Raw genomic sequence first — 20,693 nt, forward strand, 5'->3', positions numbered from 1 at the left:
CATTCTTGTCATGATGTGCAGTCACAGAGAAACTCTGCCAACAGTATCAGTGGTGTACCTGGGCAGTGATAATGTGTTCTGCACTGGCTTTGCATTCAGGAGGGTAAATAGAATCTGTTGTTGTTAACACATTACTTTTAACTTTTCTCTGCTGCAATGATTTTCATTTAGAAACATCTTTGTACTTTCTCTTGTGTTTTATCATAATAGTTTTAACCTTTTAATACTATATTGCAAAACCTAATTACGCTAGTAATACATTTACACAAATTACTTAATAGATCAGTGCCTATTCTCATACCTGCAGGAACAGACAAAAGTACTATATAATTGACAAAAATTGCCATTGTGAACATGAAAACATGGTGCTTAGCAGTGCATATAAGAACTGGTATTAATTAGTAGTTGTCATGCTCCATTGTGAACATGAAAACATGGTGTTTACCAGTGCATATAAGAACTGGTATTAATTAGTCGCTGTCATGCTCCATTATGAACATGAAAACATGGTGTTTACCAGTGAATATAAGAACTGGTATTAATTAGTATCTGTCATGCTCCATTGTGAACATGAAAACATGGTGTTTAACAGTGAATATAAGAACTGGTATTAATTAGTAGCTGTCATGCTCCATTGTGAACATGAAAACGTGGTGTTTACCAGTGCCTATAAGAACTGATATTAATTAGTAGCTGTCATGCTCCTTTGTGAACATGAAAACGTGGCGTTTACCAGTGCATATAAGAACTGGTATTAATTAGTAGCCGTCATGCTCCATTGTGAACATGAAAACGTGGCGTTTACCAGTGCATATAAGAACTGGTATTAATTAGTAGCTGTCATGCTCCATTGTGAACATGAAAACGTGGTGTTTACCAGTGCATATATAAGAACTGGTATTAATGAGTAGCTGTCATGCTCCATTGTGAACCTGAAACCATGGTGTTTACCAGTAAATATAAGAACTGGTATTAATGAGTAGCTGTCATGCTCCATTGTGAACATGAAAACGTGGTGTTTACCAGTGCATATAAGAACTGGTATTAATTAGTATCTGTCATGCTCCATTGTGAACATGAAAACGTGGTGTTTACCAGTGCATATAAGAACTGGTATTAATTAGTATCTGTCATGCTCCATTGTGAACATGAAAATGTGGTGTTTACCAGTGCATATAAGAACTGGTATTAATTAGTATCTGTCATGCTCCATTGTGAACATGAAAACGTGGTGTTTACCAGTGCATATAAGAACTGGTATTGATTAGTATCTGTCATGCTCCATTGTGAACATGAAAATGTGGTGTTTACCAGTGCATATAGAAACTGGTATTAATTAGTATCTGTCATGCTCCATTGTGAACATGAAAACGTGGTGTTTACCAGTGCATGTAAGAACTGGTATTAATTAGTAGCTGTCATGCTCCATTGTGAACATGAAAACGTGGTGTTTACCAGTGCATATAAGTACTGGTATTAATTAGTAGCTGTCATGCTCCATTGTGAACATGAAAACGTGGTGTTTACCAGTGCATATAAGAACTGGTATTAATTAGTAGCTGTCATGCTCCATTGTGAACATGAAAACGTGGTGTTTACCAGTGCATATAAGAACTGGTATTAATTAGTAGCTGTCATGCTCCATTGTGAACATGAAAACGTGGTGTTTACCAGTGCATATAAGAACTGGTATTAATTAGTAGCTGTCATGCTCCATTGTGAACATGAAAACGTGGTGTTTACCAGTGCATATAAGAACTGGTATTAATTAGTAGTTGTCATGCTCCATTGTGAACATGAAAACGTGGTGTTTACCAGTGCATATAAGAACTGGTATTAATTAGTAGCTGTCATGCTCCATTGTGAACATGAAAATGTGGTGTTTACCAGTGCATATAAGAACTGGTATTAATTAGTAGCTGTCATGCTCCATTGTGAACATGAAAACCTGGTGTTTACCAGTGCATATAAGAACTGGTATTAATTAGTAGCTGTCATGCTCCATTGTGAACATGAAAGCGTGGTGTTTACCAGTGCATATAAGAACTGATATTATTAGTAGCTGTCATGCTCCATTGTGAACATGAAAACATGGTGTTTACCAGTGCATATAAGAACTGGTATTAATTAGTAGCTGTCATGCTCCATTGTGAACATGAAAACATGGTGTTTACCAGTGCATATAAGAACTGGTATTAATTAGTAGCTGTCATGCTCCATTGTGAACATGAAAACATGGTGTTTACCAGTGGATATAAGAACTGATATTATTAGTAGCTGTCATGCTCCATTGTGAACATGAAAACATGGTGTTTACCAGTGCATATAAGAACTGGTATTAATTAGTAGCCATCATGCTCCATCGTGAACATGAAAATATGGTGTTTACCAGTGCATATAAGAACTGGTATTAATTAGTAGCCGTCATGCTCCATCGTGAACATGAAAACGTGGTGTTTACAAGTGCACATAAGAACTGGTATTAATTAGTAGCTGTCATGCTTCATTGTGAACATGAAATCGTGGTGTTTACCAGTGCATATAAGAACTGGTATTAATTAGTAGCTGTCATGCTCCATTGTGAACATGAAAACATGGTGTTTACCAGTGCATATAAGAACTGGTATTAATTAGTAGCTGTCAAGATCCATTGTGAACATGAAAACCTGGTGTTTACCAGTGCATATAAGAACTGGTATTAATTAGTAGCTGTCATGCTCCATTGTGAACATGAAAGTGTGGTGTTTACCAGTGCATATAAGAACTGGTATTAATTAGTAGCTGTCATGCTCCATTGTGAACATGAAAGCGTGGTGTTTACCAGTGCATATAAGAACTGGTATTAATTAGTAGCTGTCATGCTCCATTGTGAACATGAAAACATGGTGTTTACCAGTGCATATAAGAACTGATATTAATTAGTAGCCGTCATGCTCCATCGTGAACATGAAAACATGGTGTTTACCAGTGCATATAAGAATTGGTATTAATTAGTAGCTGTCATGCTCCATTGTGAACATGAAATTGTAGTGTTTACCAGTGCATATAAGAACTGGTATTAATTAGTAGCTGTCATGCTTCATTGTGAACATGAAATTGTGGTGTTTACCAGTGCATATAAGAACTGGTATTAATTAGTAGCTGTCATGCTCCATTGTGAACATGAAAATGTGGTGTTTACCAGTGCATATAAGAAATGGTATTAATTAGTAGCTGTCTTGCTCCATTGTGAACATGAAAACATGGTGTTTACCAGTGCATATAAGAATTGGTATTAATTAGTAGCTGTCATGCTCCATTGTGAACATGAAAACATGGTGTTTACCAGTGCATATAAGAACTGGTATTAATTACTAGCTGTCATGCTCCACTGTGAACATGAAAACATGGTGTTTACCAGTGCATATAAGAACTGGTATTAATTACTAGCTGTCATGCTCCACTGTGAACATGAAAACATGGTGTTTACCAGTGCATATAAGAACTGGTATTAATTAGTAGCTGTCATGCTCCACTGTGAACAAGAAAACATGGTGTTTACCAGTGCATATAAGAAATGGTATTAATAATTGTTGTCATGCTCCATTGTGAACATGAAAACATGGTGTTTACCAGTGCATATAAGAAATGGTATTAATTAGTAGCTGTCATGCTCCATTGTGAACATGAAAACATGGTGTTTATTACCAGTGCATATAAGAAATGGTATTAATTAGTAGCTGTCATGCTCCATTGTAAACATGAAAACATGGTGTTTACCAGTGCATGTAAGAAATGATATTAATTAGTAGCTGTCATGCTCCATTGTGAACATGAAAACATGGTGTTTACCAGTGCATATAAGAACTGGTATTAATTAGTAGCTGTCATGCTCCATTGTGAACATGAAAACATGGTGTTTACCAGTGCATATAAGAAATGGTATTAATTAGTAGCTGTCATGCCCCATTGTGAACATGAAAACATGGTGTTAACCAGTGCATATAAGAAATGGTATTAATTAGTAGCTGTCATGCTCCATTGTGAACATGAAAACATGGTGTTTACCAGTGCGTATAAGAAATGGTATTAATTAGTAGCTGTCATGCTCCATTGTGAACATGAAAACATGGTGTTTACCAGTGCATATAAGAAATGTTATTAATTAGTAGCTGTCATGCTCCATTGTGAACATGAAAACATGGTGCTTACCAGTGCATATAAGAAATGGTATTAATTAGTAGCTGTCATGCTCCATTGTGAACATGAAAACATGGTGTTTACCAGTGCATATAAGAACTGGTATTAATTAGTAGCTGTCATGCTCCATTGTGAACATGAAAACATGGTGCTTACCAGTGCATATAAGAACTGGTATTAATTAGTAGCTGTCATGCTCCATTGTGAACATGAAAACATGGTGTTTACCAGTGCATATAAGAACTGATATTAATTAGTAGCTGTCAGGCTTCATTGTGAACATGAAAACATGGTGTTTACCAGTGCATATAAGAACTGGTATTAATTAGTAGCTGTCATGCTCCATTGTGAACATGAAAACATGGTGTTTACCAGTGCATATAAGAACTGGTATTAATTAGTAGCTGTCATGCTCCATTGTGAACATAAAAACATGGTGTTTACCAGTGCATATAAGAACTGGTATTAATTAGTAGCTGTCATGCTGCTTTGTTTGGTGCAACTAAATCCTAGACTTTGTTCATGCACACAGTTGGTACACTTCAGCTACTTCTGCATAGCTCTAAACCATTCTCTTGCATTGTTTTTCCAATACATCGATTATCCTACTCAAAGACATGGAAGAAGTAGGCTCTGTCCCAGCACTCAGTGAGTGTTATGTGGAACAAACTAATTGTGGCTATTGGATGGTAGTCAGAGGACACATACATGCTCACCCACACATGATGCACATACCTACAGGAAATTTGGACAGTCTATAATTTACCAACATTATTTTTGAGTTGTTGGAAGAAACCAGATCACCTTGCAAAAATCCCACACACATAAAGGCATGTAAACTCTGCAAAATAGGTACCCCCACGAGAACTAAAATGAAAAAGGCAGGAGTGCCAACTGCTCTGTCAACACGCCGAGCACTAACTCTTCACAACCTTAAACCACAGAACAGAATGATATAACTGCATTAAGAAGGGTAGTGATAAGTGTGAGCGTAGCTTTGGTGTAGGGCAGCCTGATTGTAGCTTATGGATTTTCCAAAGAGTTTTATTGTCTGTTTGCAGGATCATGCAATCATTAAGCAGGGATTTGAAACTGTGGCACATCTGTCACTTTCTATTCATAAGTTCATCGGTGTATACTAGGCTAACCACCACTGGGGTCCTTATATGCCTAACCATGCAACCCGAATGTGACCCACAAATTTTATCTATACAGAGGGTGATTTACCAGAGCAGGAGTGAATTCCAATTACCCATCCATTGATCCAAGTTGGACTTAAATAGGTTCAGGAAAGAACTCTGCTCCACATGGATGGGGAGCCTGTTCCAAATAATATGAATTATCTGAGAAACATATCCATCTCTCCAACATGTCCTATTTAAGTCACAAGCAAAATGTAGGTATTTTAATCTAGTGATTCTGATCCTGTTTGCTTTGTGAATGTGCAAAAGGTTCATGAAAACAGAGTCCAGGAATATCTAGTATGCCAGGCAAAGATCACTTCTGAGAAGTAGAAGTACGTATGATATAGAGTGAAGAGACAGGACTTTGAGGTGATCAGCATAAGGCACTGTGTTTACTCCCTGTATTATTTTTTGTAATAAACCTTTGTGGATGTTCCAGTTGCATACATCTGGTCAGGTACATGCCAAAGGGGGCATTGCATTCTATTATGGGTCTGATGAAGGCCAAGTACAGGGGTACAATGAATTCCTCAGACCTAGATGCCATGCCCTTACTTATACATTAAGCAATATTGAAGGATTTTCTTACTACCTTCGACACATGTTAGTCAAAGGCTAGGTTACTATCTACAGGAATTCCCAGATCCCTGACTAGTGAATCAACTTTTAGGGGTGTTTTACTGATGATGTAGTTACCAGGGGTGGCTGACTTCCCAAAGGTACTATAATGCATTTCTTATTACTGAGTTTTAAGGTATGGCTTTGGCACTAAGTATTTGTCTGTGTTAGACCTTCCTAAACGGTGTTCAGTTCTTGGTGGTACTCAACAACTGCTCCAGTTTGCAATCATCTGCAAACTTGGTCAGCCAGAGGGCTTTGGCATTAGCTTTGACATCTGAGAAGAAGATGTCAAATAGGAGTGGCCCCAGCACAGTGCACTGAGGGATTCCACTGATAACCAGCCTCACCAATCCTAACCTCTTGGGTCTATCTGTGAGCCATATAGCTCTACACTGCACTTTAAAGGGGTTTATGCCTAGTCCCTTAATTCTGTTGACCATGACCACATGGGGTATTGTATCAAATGCTTTAGCCATATCTGCATAGACAGTATGGACTGCTTCCCCTCACCCATTGCCTTAGTGACCTTTTGAAATAAGTTTACCAGGTTTAGTAAGCATCACCTCCCTTTGACAAAGACTGACGGGGATGGAGCCAGTGTCTGGTGGTCTCCTATGTCTTTGTTCATAGGTTCATAGGTGTGTACTAGGCTAATAGCCCTGGAGCCTTTACAAGCTTAGCCCATAGGATTACCCTGGCATTGTGCCATCCAACCTTTGTTCCTAGTGCCTCTGTTGAGTAGAGCCACTGGAGTGATCCCTGGTGTGAATTTTCTATTTCCCATCCACTCATCAAGATTCCTGTCTGCTTGACATGTATGTGATGTCTATTCTATAGCATGGGCAGTCTCTGGGTTATGAACCTGTCCCTCCAGCATGTTCTGTTGATTCTGGTAATGAGGTTGAGGTCTCTGGAGATAATCTGTTGATAATTTCCATGATAGTTCTTTCCATGGCTTTGTAAATAAGACTAGTCGGACTAATGGGTCTGTCATTTATTTATTTATTTATTTATTTATTTATTGACATTTCTTGACCGATAAAGTCCACTGGGTCAGGAACTCATTTTCAGTGGAGGCCCATGGGAGAAAAGCTCCACTGACATAAAATGTTAATGCAGTTGCAGTTATTAATATACAGAGTATGCAGTACAGAAGCAGTACAAAAATATCCACTGTTATATGATAATTAGACAGTTATTAGTATATAAGAGAAACTGAGACAGAAACAGTGCAAGCATTGAAGATATGCAAAGGGGTACTAACATATAAACATTCTAATTACAGAAGACTTATTTACATCTATTCAGTTCACATGAAAGTAATCTATGACCCTAGTATAGTTTAATATATATTATTGCCTTCCTTTGACAAAGCTTGACGGGGATGGATCCAGTGTCTGGTTGTTTTGTTGATAATTTCCAGACATTTGTAGCCCATTTGCCAGTTTAAGCACATTAAGCACTAATTTAACTCTAGATACTGGTGCTTCACATTAAGCACTAATTTAACTCTAGATACTGGTGCTTCACATTAAGCACTAATTTAACTCTAGATACTGGTGCTTCACATTAAGCACTAATTTAACTCTAGATACTGGTGCTTCACATTAAGCACTAATTTAACTCTAGATACTGGTGCTTCACATTAAGCACTAATTTAACTCTAGATACTGGTGCTTCACAGTAAGCACTAATTTAACTCTAGATACTGGTGCTTCACATTAAGCACTAATTTAACTCTAGATACTGGTGCTTCACATTAAGCACTAATTTAACTCTAGATACTGGTGCTTCACATTAAGCACTAATTTAACTCTAGATACTGGTGCTTCACATTAAGCACTAATTTAACTCTAGATACTGGTGCTTAACTCCACAGCTTTCGCTCACAGAATGTGCACACAGCAAAGCAAAAGATTAATGAATTTTACAGCAGGGCTGGTTACAGAATTGATTAGTCACAATGAATAAGGGACATTTGCAGAGTTCAAACTAATGGTACAAATTTTCACTTGAGCAAATCAATTTCTTTGCAAAGGTTCTGTGTCTTTTCTCACATAATTTAAAAACATGTTACTAGTCTGAAGATGGAGGCAACAATTTCTGTAAGCCGCAGTGGTGCAGCGGTAGTGTTGTTACCTCACAGCAAGCGGTTCTCCTGTTTGATTCTCAGCTGGAGTTACTTCTGTGTGGAGTCTGCATGTCCTCCCCGTCATTGAGCAGTGTTCGAAAGACATGTGTGAATGGGCGAGCCTGCATTGGGCTGGCAACTTGGCACCATAAAAAGCTACTGCCAATCATTAGCAGACTGGAGTTCTGCTGTGGTGACCCCTAACCAGGTAAAGACAAACAAACAGGAGAAACTCTTAAACAAATGCAGATTATACAATGACCCATTAATATTCCAAAATGTGCATGCTGATTGGTCAGCATGCCCATTGTAAATCCAACTTATACTAATGGAAAAAGGTCCGGTTCCCCCAGACTTTTTCCATTAGTATAAGTCTTGATTTTTTTTTGTGTGTTAGGTAGCAACGGAGAACGGAAGAACTCCATTGCTGTAATCTCGCTATGTTAAATGAGTTTAACATAGCGAGATATCTTTAAAAAAAGCAACAGAGATCTTCCTTTCTCCGTTGCTTTTTTTAAAGATATCTCTCTATGTTAAACTTGTTTAACATAGCTTGACAGCTTTAAAAAAGCAACAGAGATCTTCCTTTCTCCATTGCTTCCTCTACACACAGCTCTGATGTACTGTGTAAGCATACGCATGTGCAGTACATCAGAAATGCCGCAGGATACAGGACAGCTGCGGAAGAGCAGCACGGAGGCATTATACAATGCCATTATTTAAGAAAAGTAAGTATTTTTTTTCTTAGATAATGTCACTGTATAATAGCAATAACCCACTTCTGGATGTGGGTAATGCTGGATTTACCCACGGTTGTCTTTGTTTGGTCACTCAGGCTTCGCCCTCATGATCAAACCACACCAACTGTGGGTAAATCCAGCATTGCCCACACCCAGGCGTGGGTTATTGCTTGAATATACTGCAAACAGAATTCCATCTACACATCAATTCATCCTAAGAATGCGACAGTAATGGGATTCTAGTGCAGATATTGGTATTCACTGGCTATCCAGCTAAAAGTTTTAATTTACATTGTGAATTTCATACAAGGTTTCTATTTCCATTATAGTTTCAATGGATAAAACTACAATCCACCCCTTACAGTTTACCTATATGAGAGGTTCATATATAAATAAAACTTTAACATATGTTAGTCTAGCATTTCAGTTACACTAAATATCAAATGTAACAGCTTTATTATGTCTCACTGTAGCATTTCATCTGTACTAAGTTATCAAATGCAAAAACCTATATCATACTATAGCATTTCTGCTACTCTTAAGTATTAAATGTAAAAGCTTTACTATAGGCTAGTGTAGCATTTGAGCTTCACTAAATATAAAATTCAAACGTTCTACTATATCTTATTGTAGCATTTCAGCTGCACTAAGCTATCAAATGAAAAACTTAAATATTAGTGCAGCATTTCAGCCTCACTAAATATCAAAAGTAAAAAGCTTTATATATGTCAATGTAGCATTTCAGTTTCACTAAATATCAAATGTAGTGAAACTAATTATCAAATGTAATAACTTTCTTATATGTTAGTGCAGCATTACAGCTGCACCACACCTCTCAAGATCCATGGTTAATAGAAATTAATCATAGCTGCACTGCTATCAAATGTAAAAACTTTACTGTATGTTAGTGTAGCATTTCATCTGCATGAAGTTATCAAATGTGAAAATGTACATGTTAGTGCTACATTCCAGCCTTGCTAAATCTAAAGTCTAAAATGTAAAAGGTTTACTGCATGTTTATTTAGCATTTCAGTTTCATTAAACAGCAAATGTAAAAAAGCTTTAATATATTTTATTGCAGCATTTCTGCTATACTAAATAGGTTTATTTTTTAAACTTGTGTGCATCTATTCCTCAAGCTGCAGGTACAATCACTGATCTTGGAGTATTTGTAATGTCAGATAGCTTTTCTGAGTAATAGCACATGTGAGGTATGACATCAGGATACAATTAGATAACATCTAATATACATAAAGGCTCCCTAGTACGCTGTCGCAGACGCAGGTTGTCGAACTGAAAAGTGGGAAAAGGCAAAATAGCGAAGTGGCTTTTCAGTGAATTCTTACCCTGGGAAGAATTAGTTTGGCCCCTTTTGCTACTTTGTCTTTTCGGCACTATAGTAGTGTGATCTTGGAGTTGGTTTATTTAAGTAGGATTATGTGATGTTTTACAGTTTTTGTTTTTTTTTTTGTTTCGGAACAGCGATTTTTTTCCCTTGGAAAAAAATCACTGTTCTGAAGTTTTGATGTCGATTATGCGTCGTTCACTCTTCTGAGCATGCGATATCATAATATAGACCCTGCATAAATATATGTAAATGAAAACAAAAAAAGGTAATCAAGAAAGGTCGAGTCAGGTCTGGTATTCCACCTGTGACCCAGAGGATGACAACACTAACAAGAATGGGAGTATAAAGGATTAGTCCAGATAAAATCACTTTAGCTAGCAGATCTATGAGAGTCTCTCTCTGATACCCACCCTATGGGAGGAATAAAGATGCCTTGCTGAAGTTTCAAGTAGTTTATTCAGTTAAGTAGGCAGATGGACGACTGTTCTTGTTTTAATACATTATATGCAAAGGTCAGTTATTTAATGGGCTTAGCCATTACAATCTTAGTACTGTAATGTTTTTTCACTTAACATCACATGGCAGGTTTCACTGAGCAGTGAATCATGAAGTGGTTACTTTGAACAGAAGTGCCAAACATAAGGATTCTGTGTACTGAAGTAGTAGTGTATTTTATCTTAGTAGTGAGTCTGGACTGGAGATGAAAAATGCCTCAAGTGTCTCCATAAGGAGTCAGGGGCTAGACTAACCTTGAATTTAAGCAGCTCCACCTTTTCAAAAACACTGAGTCTATTGTTAAAGGCAGTTCCTATGTATAAGGAGCTATTATCCTGAGATGTGATACTGCAATGCAGCCCCTGTTACTGCTGAAGAAATGTGCCTCCCTCTACTGGCAGGTGATAATAGATAACAGATTCAGTGTTAATGTTATAGGTTCATAGGTTCATAGGTTCATACTAGGCTATCTGCCCGAGGGCATTTATAAGCCTAGCCCATTGTTTTGTGGCTTGGGAACTATACCCATTATTTTGCTGTGCCTCTGTCGAGCAGTGACACTGAGGTAATTCCTGGGGTATATCTGTGATCTCCCATCCATTGGTCAAGATTTCTCTTGAACAAGGCCAGCGAGGTGCTCTGCCTCACATGTACCGGGATTTTGTTCCACAGCATAGGGAGTCTTTGGGTGATGAATCTATCCCTCCAGCACGTCCTATTAATAGCCGTGTTGAGGTTTAAGTCTCCGCCCTTGTGGCTCTGATGGATCTAGATTTTTGAGGTGAAGCATATTCATCAAATCTGGGTTTGACATGGCCTTGTATGTTAGGCAAAGATCACCTCTGAGCAACTGAATAGAGCTGGAGTTCTTTCAGTCGGGCAGCATAGGACAGATTTTGAGACCCTTTATCCTTTTGGTGAGGAACTTTTGTGGCCTCTCCAGCTGCTGCAAGTGTCGGGTCAGATACATTCGAATGGGGCATTGTACTCAATCATTGGTCTGATGAGTGATGAGTAAAGGGAGACTATGACCTCCCTTGATCTAGATGAGAATCCCTTCATGATAAGGTGGGCAATGTAGAAGGACTTCCTAACTACTTTAGCTACATGGGTGTCGAATGACAGACTACTATCAACCTGGGTCCCCAGGTCCCTGATAACTTCTTCTGTGCTCAGTGGATTGCCACCTATTTGGTAGCTAGGGGTAACCTTGTTTTTCCCGGTATGACTATGCATTTTTGGCATTTAACTTTAGGCCGTGGCTCTGGCATCAGTTATCCGCTTCTGTGAGACCCTTCTGAAGGATATCTGTGTCAGATGTGTTTTCTACTATGGCCCAGTTTGCAGTCATCTGCAAACTTTGTCAGCCATAACCCTCCTGTGTTTGCTTGTACTTGGAAAAGTAGATGCCAAACAAGAGTGGGCCCAGGACTGAGCCCTGTGGGACACCACTTGTGACAGGCTTTGAGTCTGACATGGCGCCAGCAACTCTGACCCTGTGGGTTCTGTCACTCAGCCAGTTTGCAACCCATCTTGTGATGTATGGGTTAACATTTAAGCTGATGAGTTTTTCAATGATACCCGAGTGGGGTATTGTATCAAGGCCTTAGCCAGATCGAGGTAGGCTGTATGGACTGCCTTTCCCTCATCAATGGCTTTGGTGACTGTTTCGAAAAAGTCAACCAAGTTTAAAAGGCATGATCTGCCTTTGACAAAGCCAAACTGTGTTGGATCCAAAGTCTGCAAATTCCCTATGTCTTTATTTATGAGGTCCATTATGATCCTCTCCATGGCTTTGCAGATAAGGCTTGTCAAGCTAATGGGGTAATTTCCAGGGTCTGTGGAGGCACCGCCTTTGTGAAGTGGGACCACAGTTGCAGTGCGCCACCCTTCCAGAGGTAAGACTTTGATTAAACAGCTGTCCTAGCTGTGGGTTTAATTCCTCATTGAGTTACAGCTGGGGACACCATCGGGTCCCATGGATGCTGTGTTTTTTGCTTTGGAGAGAGCAGTTCTCACTTGGGCGCTGGAGATGTTTGGGGGCCTGCACTCATTTGGTATAGATATCTCTCCTTGGGGGAGGGGAGAAGTTTGCACTGAACCTGTCAGCCAGTATGTTGGCAATGTCTGTAGGATCAGTAATCTTCACATCATTTTGAACTAGTTCTGAGCATATCTGGGAGTTTCCTCCTAGGTTTCTAACATAGCTAAAGAAGGCCTTATGATTGTCTTTTGAGTCTTTAGCTATTTTTCTCTCAAATTTGCTTTGGATGATTTTATGAGAGCTCTTAGTTTTTACTTATAGTGATCAAGGGTGTCTTACCTTTTAAGGATTTTGCTCTATCTTGTAGTAGCTTCCTCCTTTTGTTGTAGAGTTTGTTTATGGCTGGGGTCCACCAGACTGGACGCTTGCCTTTGGTACAAAGAGTCTTTGTTTTGCTTGGGATTGCCTTATCCATGCAGTCCTGCAGGTGCTGGTAGAAGGCGTAAGTGATTCAGCGGCTTGAGTATTGTTTTCCGCCGGGGCCTGAAAGGAGACCACACTAGTCTTTAGAAGTGTGAAGTCGGCTTTGAGAAGTTCTTTACTGTGGTCTTTTTATTTCAGGTGGGGTGGGATGAGGACCTCCAGCGAGATTAGTTTGTGATCTGATCTCACCAGTGAGGGGTATACTTCCGGTGTTGAACATTGTGCTCCCATGTTCGTGATGATGAGATCAAGTATGTTATCTCCTCTTGTGGGATGGTGACTAGTTGTTCCATGGCATTTGGGTTTATGAATTCCAGGAACTTTTGGGCTAGGGTGTTTGGGCTTGAGTAGTGTTCCCAGTCTATATTAGGGTAATTGAAGTCACCTAGTATGATGGTGTTTGGTGATACATTTATCCCCTCTAGTGTTTTCAGGAAGGCCATGTGAGTTTCCTGAGTTTGTGAGGGTGGCCTGTAACATGCTACAATTTGCAGAGCAGTCTTGCCTATGGTTAATTGCACCTGGATGGTCTCCGATGCATCGTGCATTGCCACCAGTCTTGAGGTGTGGGTGTCCTTGATGAATATGGATACCCTCCTTTCTTGGTATTGTCCGGATTTTGGGGCGGAACGCATGATATGAGGTAAAACCTGATAGCTGCTCTCAGGAGCCTTGAACCAGGTTTCTGTCACAGCACAGACATCGATGTTCTCCATACTGAGAAGGGCCTCGAAAAGTGCATTTTGATATTTAGACTTCTGGCATTGAGCAGCATTACCCTTAGTTTTTTCCTTTTTGTGTTCTAGTGTGGTAGGTTTAGAATTTGAGCCTTGCCTAAAAAGGCACTATGGGGTGGCAAGAGCCTTTGCCAATATCCGGAATCCCAGGGTGACAGGTGCAAGCCGTCCCTTGCAAAGCAGCGTGGCTTGTCCAGCATGTCATCCCAGGCAGACAGATACTGGATCCCCTTTGAATGACACCAGTGTTTAAGCCAATTGTTAAAGCTGATCATCTTATCTCTGTATTGTGACATCATTCTTGGTGAAGGTAGGATACTGCTCAAGGTCAGGGTCATACCTGCCCATAATCAGAGAGCTCCTCAATGTCTCTTTTCATGTAGTCCCTCAGGTCGTTTACACCAGCGTGGACAATGACTGAGTCATATTTGTACCTGCTGTTGAGAGACCTGAGTGCTATGTGGCGGATTCTAGCGCCCGACAGGCAGCTTACTGTGACCTTCTCCTTACTCAGTCTGGTGAGCGGGACATCAGTGTGTCTGACTATGGAGTCACCAATGACTAGTGTGTCTGGCATTGTGTTTGGCCTTAAGGGCTGTGACTGTTTGACACTCTGACTGTGAGGTCTATGTGTTGCGGTGTTGTGTTCTGAGGTGGTGGTTGTTTGGGTGTCTGCTTTGGTGGCCTCTGCTGTTTTGGTAGATTTTGATCAGAGCCTCCGAGTATGTCTTTGTGTGTTTATGTGTATGATTTGAGGTTGTAATGGTACTATGTGAGACTGGGTCTATAGTGTGTGTGGTAACCTTCTCCTCCTGACTGGTCTTGCCAGTCCTATGTTGAGAGAGCTCAGCCTCCAGTTTGGCCGTATAGTTGCATCTCTCGCATGTATTTGTGTTTTGTGGGAGGAGGAAAGGGTTGTCTGTACATGAGGCAATTGAAACATTGCCTCAATATTCCCAGGTTCACCAGCTGAGCAGGAGAGGACACTAGCAACTGATCGCTCGACATGCTAGAAGGGTAAAACTTTAAAAAGATTCCAGGGGACGTGGGTGACCGAAATGGGGGTTGCCTTTTTGGGGTACTATCTATGACAAGAGTGCCGTATCAAGGTAATAAGTACTGTAGGAGCAAGTGCTAGGTTTAATAGATAGAGAATAGTCTACTTGGAGTCAAGTAGAGTTGATCTTTTAGTTATAGGATACGCTGATTTGATCAGTAGTATAGTTCGAGGAAGGTAGTTTTAAGGGAAAATTTGAAGAGTGGACTTTAGGTAGCCCGAATAGTTTAAACCTGCTTAACCGGCACTGCCCTAGTGTGCAACAGTGGCAGCTCCGCTAAATCGCTAGCTAGGCGCTTTAGCTTTTTATACCAGGGGCTGGAAAAAGCTAGAAACTGGCCCAAAACGACCAATAAACTACTAGTTACTGGCTGAAACCTCACAAAACTGGACAAAAGGCAGCTCAATGCTTCCCACTCCCACTGGTAAGCAAGGTAGCTTCCTTTCCCCCAAATAAGGCAAGGAAACAGTACACAGGAACTACAACCAAAGCCCAGGAATCAGCAACTCTGAAACTGGACTAAACTAGTAAAGCAGGAAAGCAAGGTAGCTTCCCTTCCCCCAAATAAGGCAAGGAAACAGTACACAGGAACTACAACCAAAGCCCAGGAATCAGCAACTCTGAAACTGGACTAAACTAGTAAAGCAGGAAAAACAAGAGATATTTTTTTCTTTTTTTTTCTTTTTTTTCACAAAACAGGCAGAAACAGGTACAGCAAACACTTATAAATGCTATGAATCAGCTACTACAGCTTACACAGAAGAATTTGCTACAAATACAGTCAAATAGTAACAAACAAGGATTCCAAGTGCAATATTAAGTTAAATGCAGTAAAAACAGCTTCAATGTAACAGAAAGGCAGGCAAATACAGTTGCTAGGTATTCAGATGTGGAAAGCAACAAAAAATATACTTAGTATCAAGAAAAGTCGCTTATTCAGCTCTCTGCAGCCTGGATTACTCTGCTGGCCCACGTGGAGTCTGTGCTGAGTAGGTACAAGCTGAAAGTTTTATACCAGGGAGCTGGAAAAGCTAGAAACTGGCCCAAAACGACCAATAAACTACTAGTTACTGGCTGAAACCTCACAAAACTGGACAAAGGCAGCTCAATGCTTCCCACTCCCACTGGTAAGCAAGGTAGCCTTCCCCAAATAAGGCAAGGAAACAGTACACAGGAACTACAACCAAAGCCCAGGAATCAGCAACTCTGAAACTGGACTAAACTAGTAAAGCAGGAAAACAAGAGATATTTTTTCTTTTTTTCTTTTTTCAAAACAGGCAGAAACAGGTACAGCAAACACTTATAAATGCTATGAATCAGCTACTACAGCTTACACAGAAGAATTTGCTACAAATACAGTCAAATAGTAACAAACAAGGATTCCAAGTGCAATATTAAGTTAAATGCAGTAAAAACAGCTTCAATGTAACAGAAAGGCAGGCGAAATACAGTTGCTAGGTATTCAGATGTGGAAAGCAACAAAAAATATACTTAGTATCAAGAAAAGTCGCTTATTCAGCTCTCTGCAGCCTGGATTACTCTGCTGGCCCACGTGGAGTCTGTCGTACTGACTGGTGGTGCCATAAGAAGTCACCGTCTAGTAAAGCTTGCTTTGAGTCCAGATTCTGTTTCACTAAACTCCTGTGATTAAGACGAATATATTATTATTTGTGTCAGGTAAGAATCTGGATGAGGGGGAGTGATTTCAGGGAAATTATTTAAAAAAGAAAAAAACACACAATTTGAGGCTTCCAAAGATAATTATTTCATGAAAGTTTCGAAATACTTGTCAAGAATATCAGCTAGGACCCAAATGTTAACTTGCTGTGATGGTCCACTTATGAAATTCTGGTATCCTGAACAGATCTCATTTCATATTTTAAAATGCAGTTTGGTTAATTTTATTTTCACTCAATATGTTTATTTTTTTTTTTTTCAAATCACAATTTAACCTAAGTGGATAATATAGTTTTGTCTACACCATTTATTTATTTATGTATCTCATAGAGGTTATACAGCCTCAGGGTTACAGGATGTCTGACTGTGATTAAGAAACAGTTTTCAGTTTGAGGTAGACGATTTTGCATGATAATTGGCCACAGGCTGGATGGGATGATTTATAGATACACTGAGTGTGATTACAGAAAGACAAGAAACACTGCAGCCTGCATAATATGAAAATGGTGGGATAGTGATAAGGAAATAACAGTATTAAAATGAGGACAATGGCAAATGCAAATGAGGGTACAGAATCTGGCAGGTATATATATATATATATATATATATATATATATATATATATATATATATATATATATATATATATATATATTCCACTTGAGAGACTAGAGTTGTTATCCACAACAAAATCTTGGAGAGACAGGAGATAGACTGCAAAAACATATATTTTTATTTATTTAACATTTCTTAACCAGGAAAGTCCAACTTGGAATGACCCAATTTTCAGCAGAGGCTCAGAGAGAAATGTTCCAGATGCATGTCTTTGTAACGTGAGAGGAAATTGAAGCAACTGGAGGAAACCCACACAAATGCAGGAATGACAGGCAGACTCTGCACAGAAGGCACCCCAGCCGAAAATCGAACAAGAGAACCTCTTTGCTGTGAGACGACAACACTACCGCTGCACCACTATAAGGGGTAGACAACACATTAATCAATATGCTTATGCAAGAGGATGTTGCTGCTGTCAGTGACAGTAGTTTATATTATCACCTCAGTGGAACCATGACATCCATCCATAACTAACATAACATGCCTTCCTTAATACGGAAACAGTGGGCTGCTACTGTTAAGAAAGAGCTTACCTCAAGGATCTGGTTGAGATGTGTTGTCCTCATATGCAGGCCCACAGGATGCCTTGAGTAAATATCCCTGTGGACACCAAGGTATATTTGCTTTGAGAATACTAGCTACAAAGACTATTCAATGGTCATTGGGGGACATGGTGGGTGTATTCCGGGCAATTGCCTCAAGGTTATTCAACCATTTCCTTGATGCCATGTCACAGCAATTGGTGAAACATATCTGGTTTCCACATACCAGAGAGGCATGATAGAGTCTGTAACTCATTGGTAGTGGGGGCCACAGACTGAAACCACATTACATTTAAAGCTCCGTCTTGGGAGCAGGGAAAAATAGTAAAGCAACCATAAGGATGTCCACTCCACTGATTTTCAGATGGTCTATAATTTACCGGGTATAATACACAATGTCTTATCTGGCCACCCAGGCAGCAGCCACTACTGACACATCTGGTAAACATGTGACTTACACCAGAGGTTGCATGGATAAGATTTTACAGGGCCACTTTATTGGAAATCCTGGATATGCCCTTGAGCCATGACTAATGACATCAATTAGAAACACATACACCATGGCAGAGAATACCTGTAATAATGCCCTGTGTCAGGCCCAAGATATAGTCAAATATGTTCAGCATCCTAAAGGCCCAGTTAGACTGCCTGTACATCTCTGGTGGTTCACTGTAGTATGACCCTGGAACGTGTAGTAAAATCTTTGCAGTGTGTGCAGTATTATACAACATCTTGATATACAAACAGTTAGAGCAGGGTAGCAATATTCAGGAGGAGGAGGAAGGCTGGGAGTTGCAGCAGCAGAGAAGGTGTCCAATGATGAGTCTGTAAATGAACCATTTGCAGAGGATGACTATACCAGATGGAGTTGGGCAGAATATGCTGTGGCACTGGCTAAGAGATAGTGTCTCGTTCATTACTATGGGCCAGAATAGGCTGTGTATATATATATATATATATATATATATATATATATATATATATATATATATATATATATATATTTATAGAAAACATAACAAATAATGCACTTACTGTATGCCCAAGCTATACCATACATAGTCTAGCCATTATGCATCAGACATAGGCTACCCAGGTAACAGTACTGTGGACAGGGTACAGTTTCCATCATATGCACATGTAGGGAAGGCCACAGTGCCATGTGTCAGCAATGGGCAGAGAGTGTGTGTGTGCGTGTGTGTGTGTGTGTGTGTGTGTGTGTGTGTGTGTGTGTGTGTGTGTGTGCGTGTGTGTGTGTGCGTTGAGTTAGGGATAATGGCCAGGGAGAAGGTAGTGTTGCCAATAATTTTGTGGTGACAGGTGCTTGCGATGTGTATTTCTGTGGGAGGGGGCATAGCCCCAGCAGATGCCACAGCACTGTGCTGGAGTCTGGTAGACAGGCTCAAACAGCTCACAAGAGATATATGCACTGACCATGCACATGCCATCCATAGTGGCACCCTCCCCTAGGAAGGCCACAGGCACAAGTGATAGCATGAACAGAGGCTGGAATTCTCCATGAGTATGAATGCTGGATCATGCTATTGGTGGTCTCCAGAGAAACACCTCATCTACGTATATGTTCACATCATCCAAAAGTGCTACAAAACACTATATTGTACTAAGGATGTGGTAGTTGTATGGTCACAGGCCATGTCCACCCCTCCCCTGTAGATCCTCCCCACCAGAGGCATAGGTAGACAGGCCACAAGAAAATGTATTGGCCATGATGTGTGGCTATACAGCAGCACATCCTATGTGCAAATGGCAGATGCCAAATGTACACAATGTTGCACATTTCAACTGTACATTTCCACAGGTCTTCAAACACACCATGTACTATTCTGACCTGTTCATCATGGTTATATTGATCTCTGCCTGCCCACGTAATATGACCCTGCACAAATGCTGAGTATCAGCCATGGAGACATTCAACTCAGGAGGGAGCAGTACCCATATCCAGTTTGCCATCAAGGTAACCTCTGTGGACTTCATCTCACTCAGTGGAGCTGGTGGACAACCAAGAGCGACTGTGCCACTGCTAATGCGGCCACTTCCTGGGCAGATGTGTTGGATCTTCCTGTCCATGAGTGTCATCTTGGGTCTGTGTGATGAGCTGTAAAGGCACAGGAGCTATGGTCAAGGAAGGGAGTGCGGATGGGACCATCACATTGCCCAAGTCTACCACTGACATCATGACTCCTAAACTGTATTGGCTTTTGGCTGCCATTATCATTGGAGACGGACATCAGGCAGGACTAGACCCATGGTAGAGGACTCCAATAACAGAGAATCAGTGAAAACACCAAAAAGTGACCCACCTTAAGGAACAGCCTTTCACCAACACCCACGGCCCTGTTTAACTATCCTATATAATAGGGTGCTACTGAAAAAAGAATCAATGTGTATGTGTTATGTTTTGTTTCTCTGGATGTTTTATTGATATGTGGTTGGGGTAGCAAAGTACCCTGATGAGGAAGCCACACATGGCTCTATGCGGGACAGCTCATACCATCTTCATGCAAATTTTGGAGGATTACATTTTTCAGTTACATCTTTTACATCTCTGCCCCCTGACTATAGAAGCCTAACAAGCCCAGCCCATTATATGACTCTGCAAGTGTTTAGCAATTTCATAGTCAGTGGTATTTATTGATTGTATGATGTTCAGTGAATCCAGGACCACAGCACATTCATCATTTACTAGACATAGTAGGGGTTGTGCATGTATCCAACATAAAGACCTGAGCCTAGAACAGAATATCCCACAAGATGTCATTGCAATTATCTCAGACCATACATGGACATTCCACTATTTAAGTATGTGTATGGGGTCTATATTATATTAGCAAATGCACTAAATTGCGAAAGCTATATAATCGACCCACAATACCCAAAA

This window comes from Protopterus annectens, chromosome 7.part1 (genome assembly GCF_019279795.1).
Source record: "Protopterus annectens isolate FY-2018-M chromosome 7.part1, PAN1.0, whole genome shotgun sequence".
Taxonomy (NCBI): Eukaryota; Metazoa; Chordata; order Ceratodontiformes; family Protopteridae; genus Protopterus; species Protopterus annectens.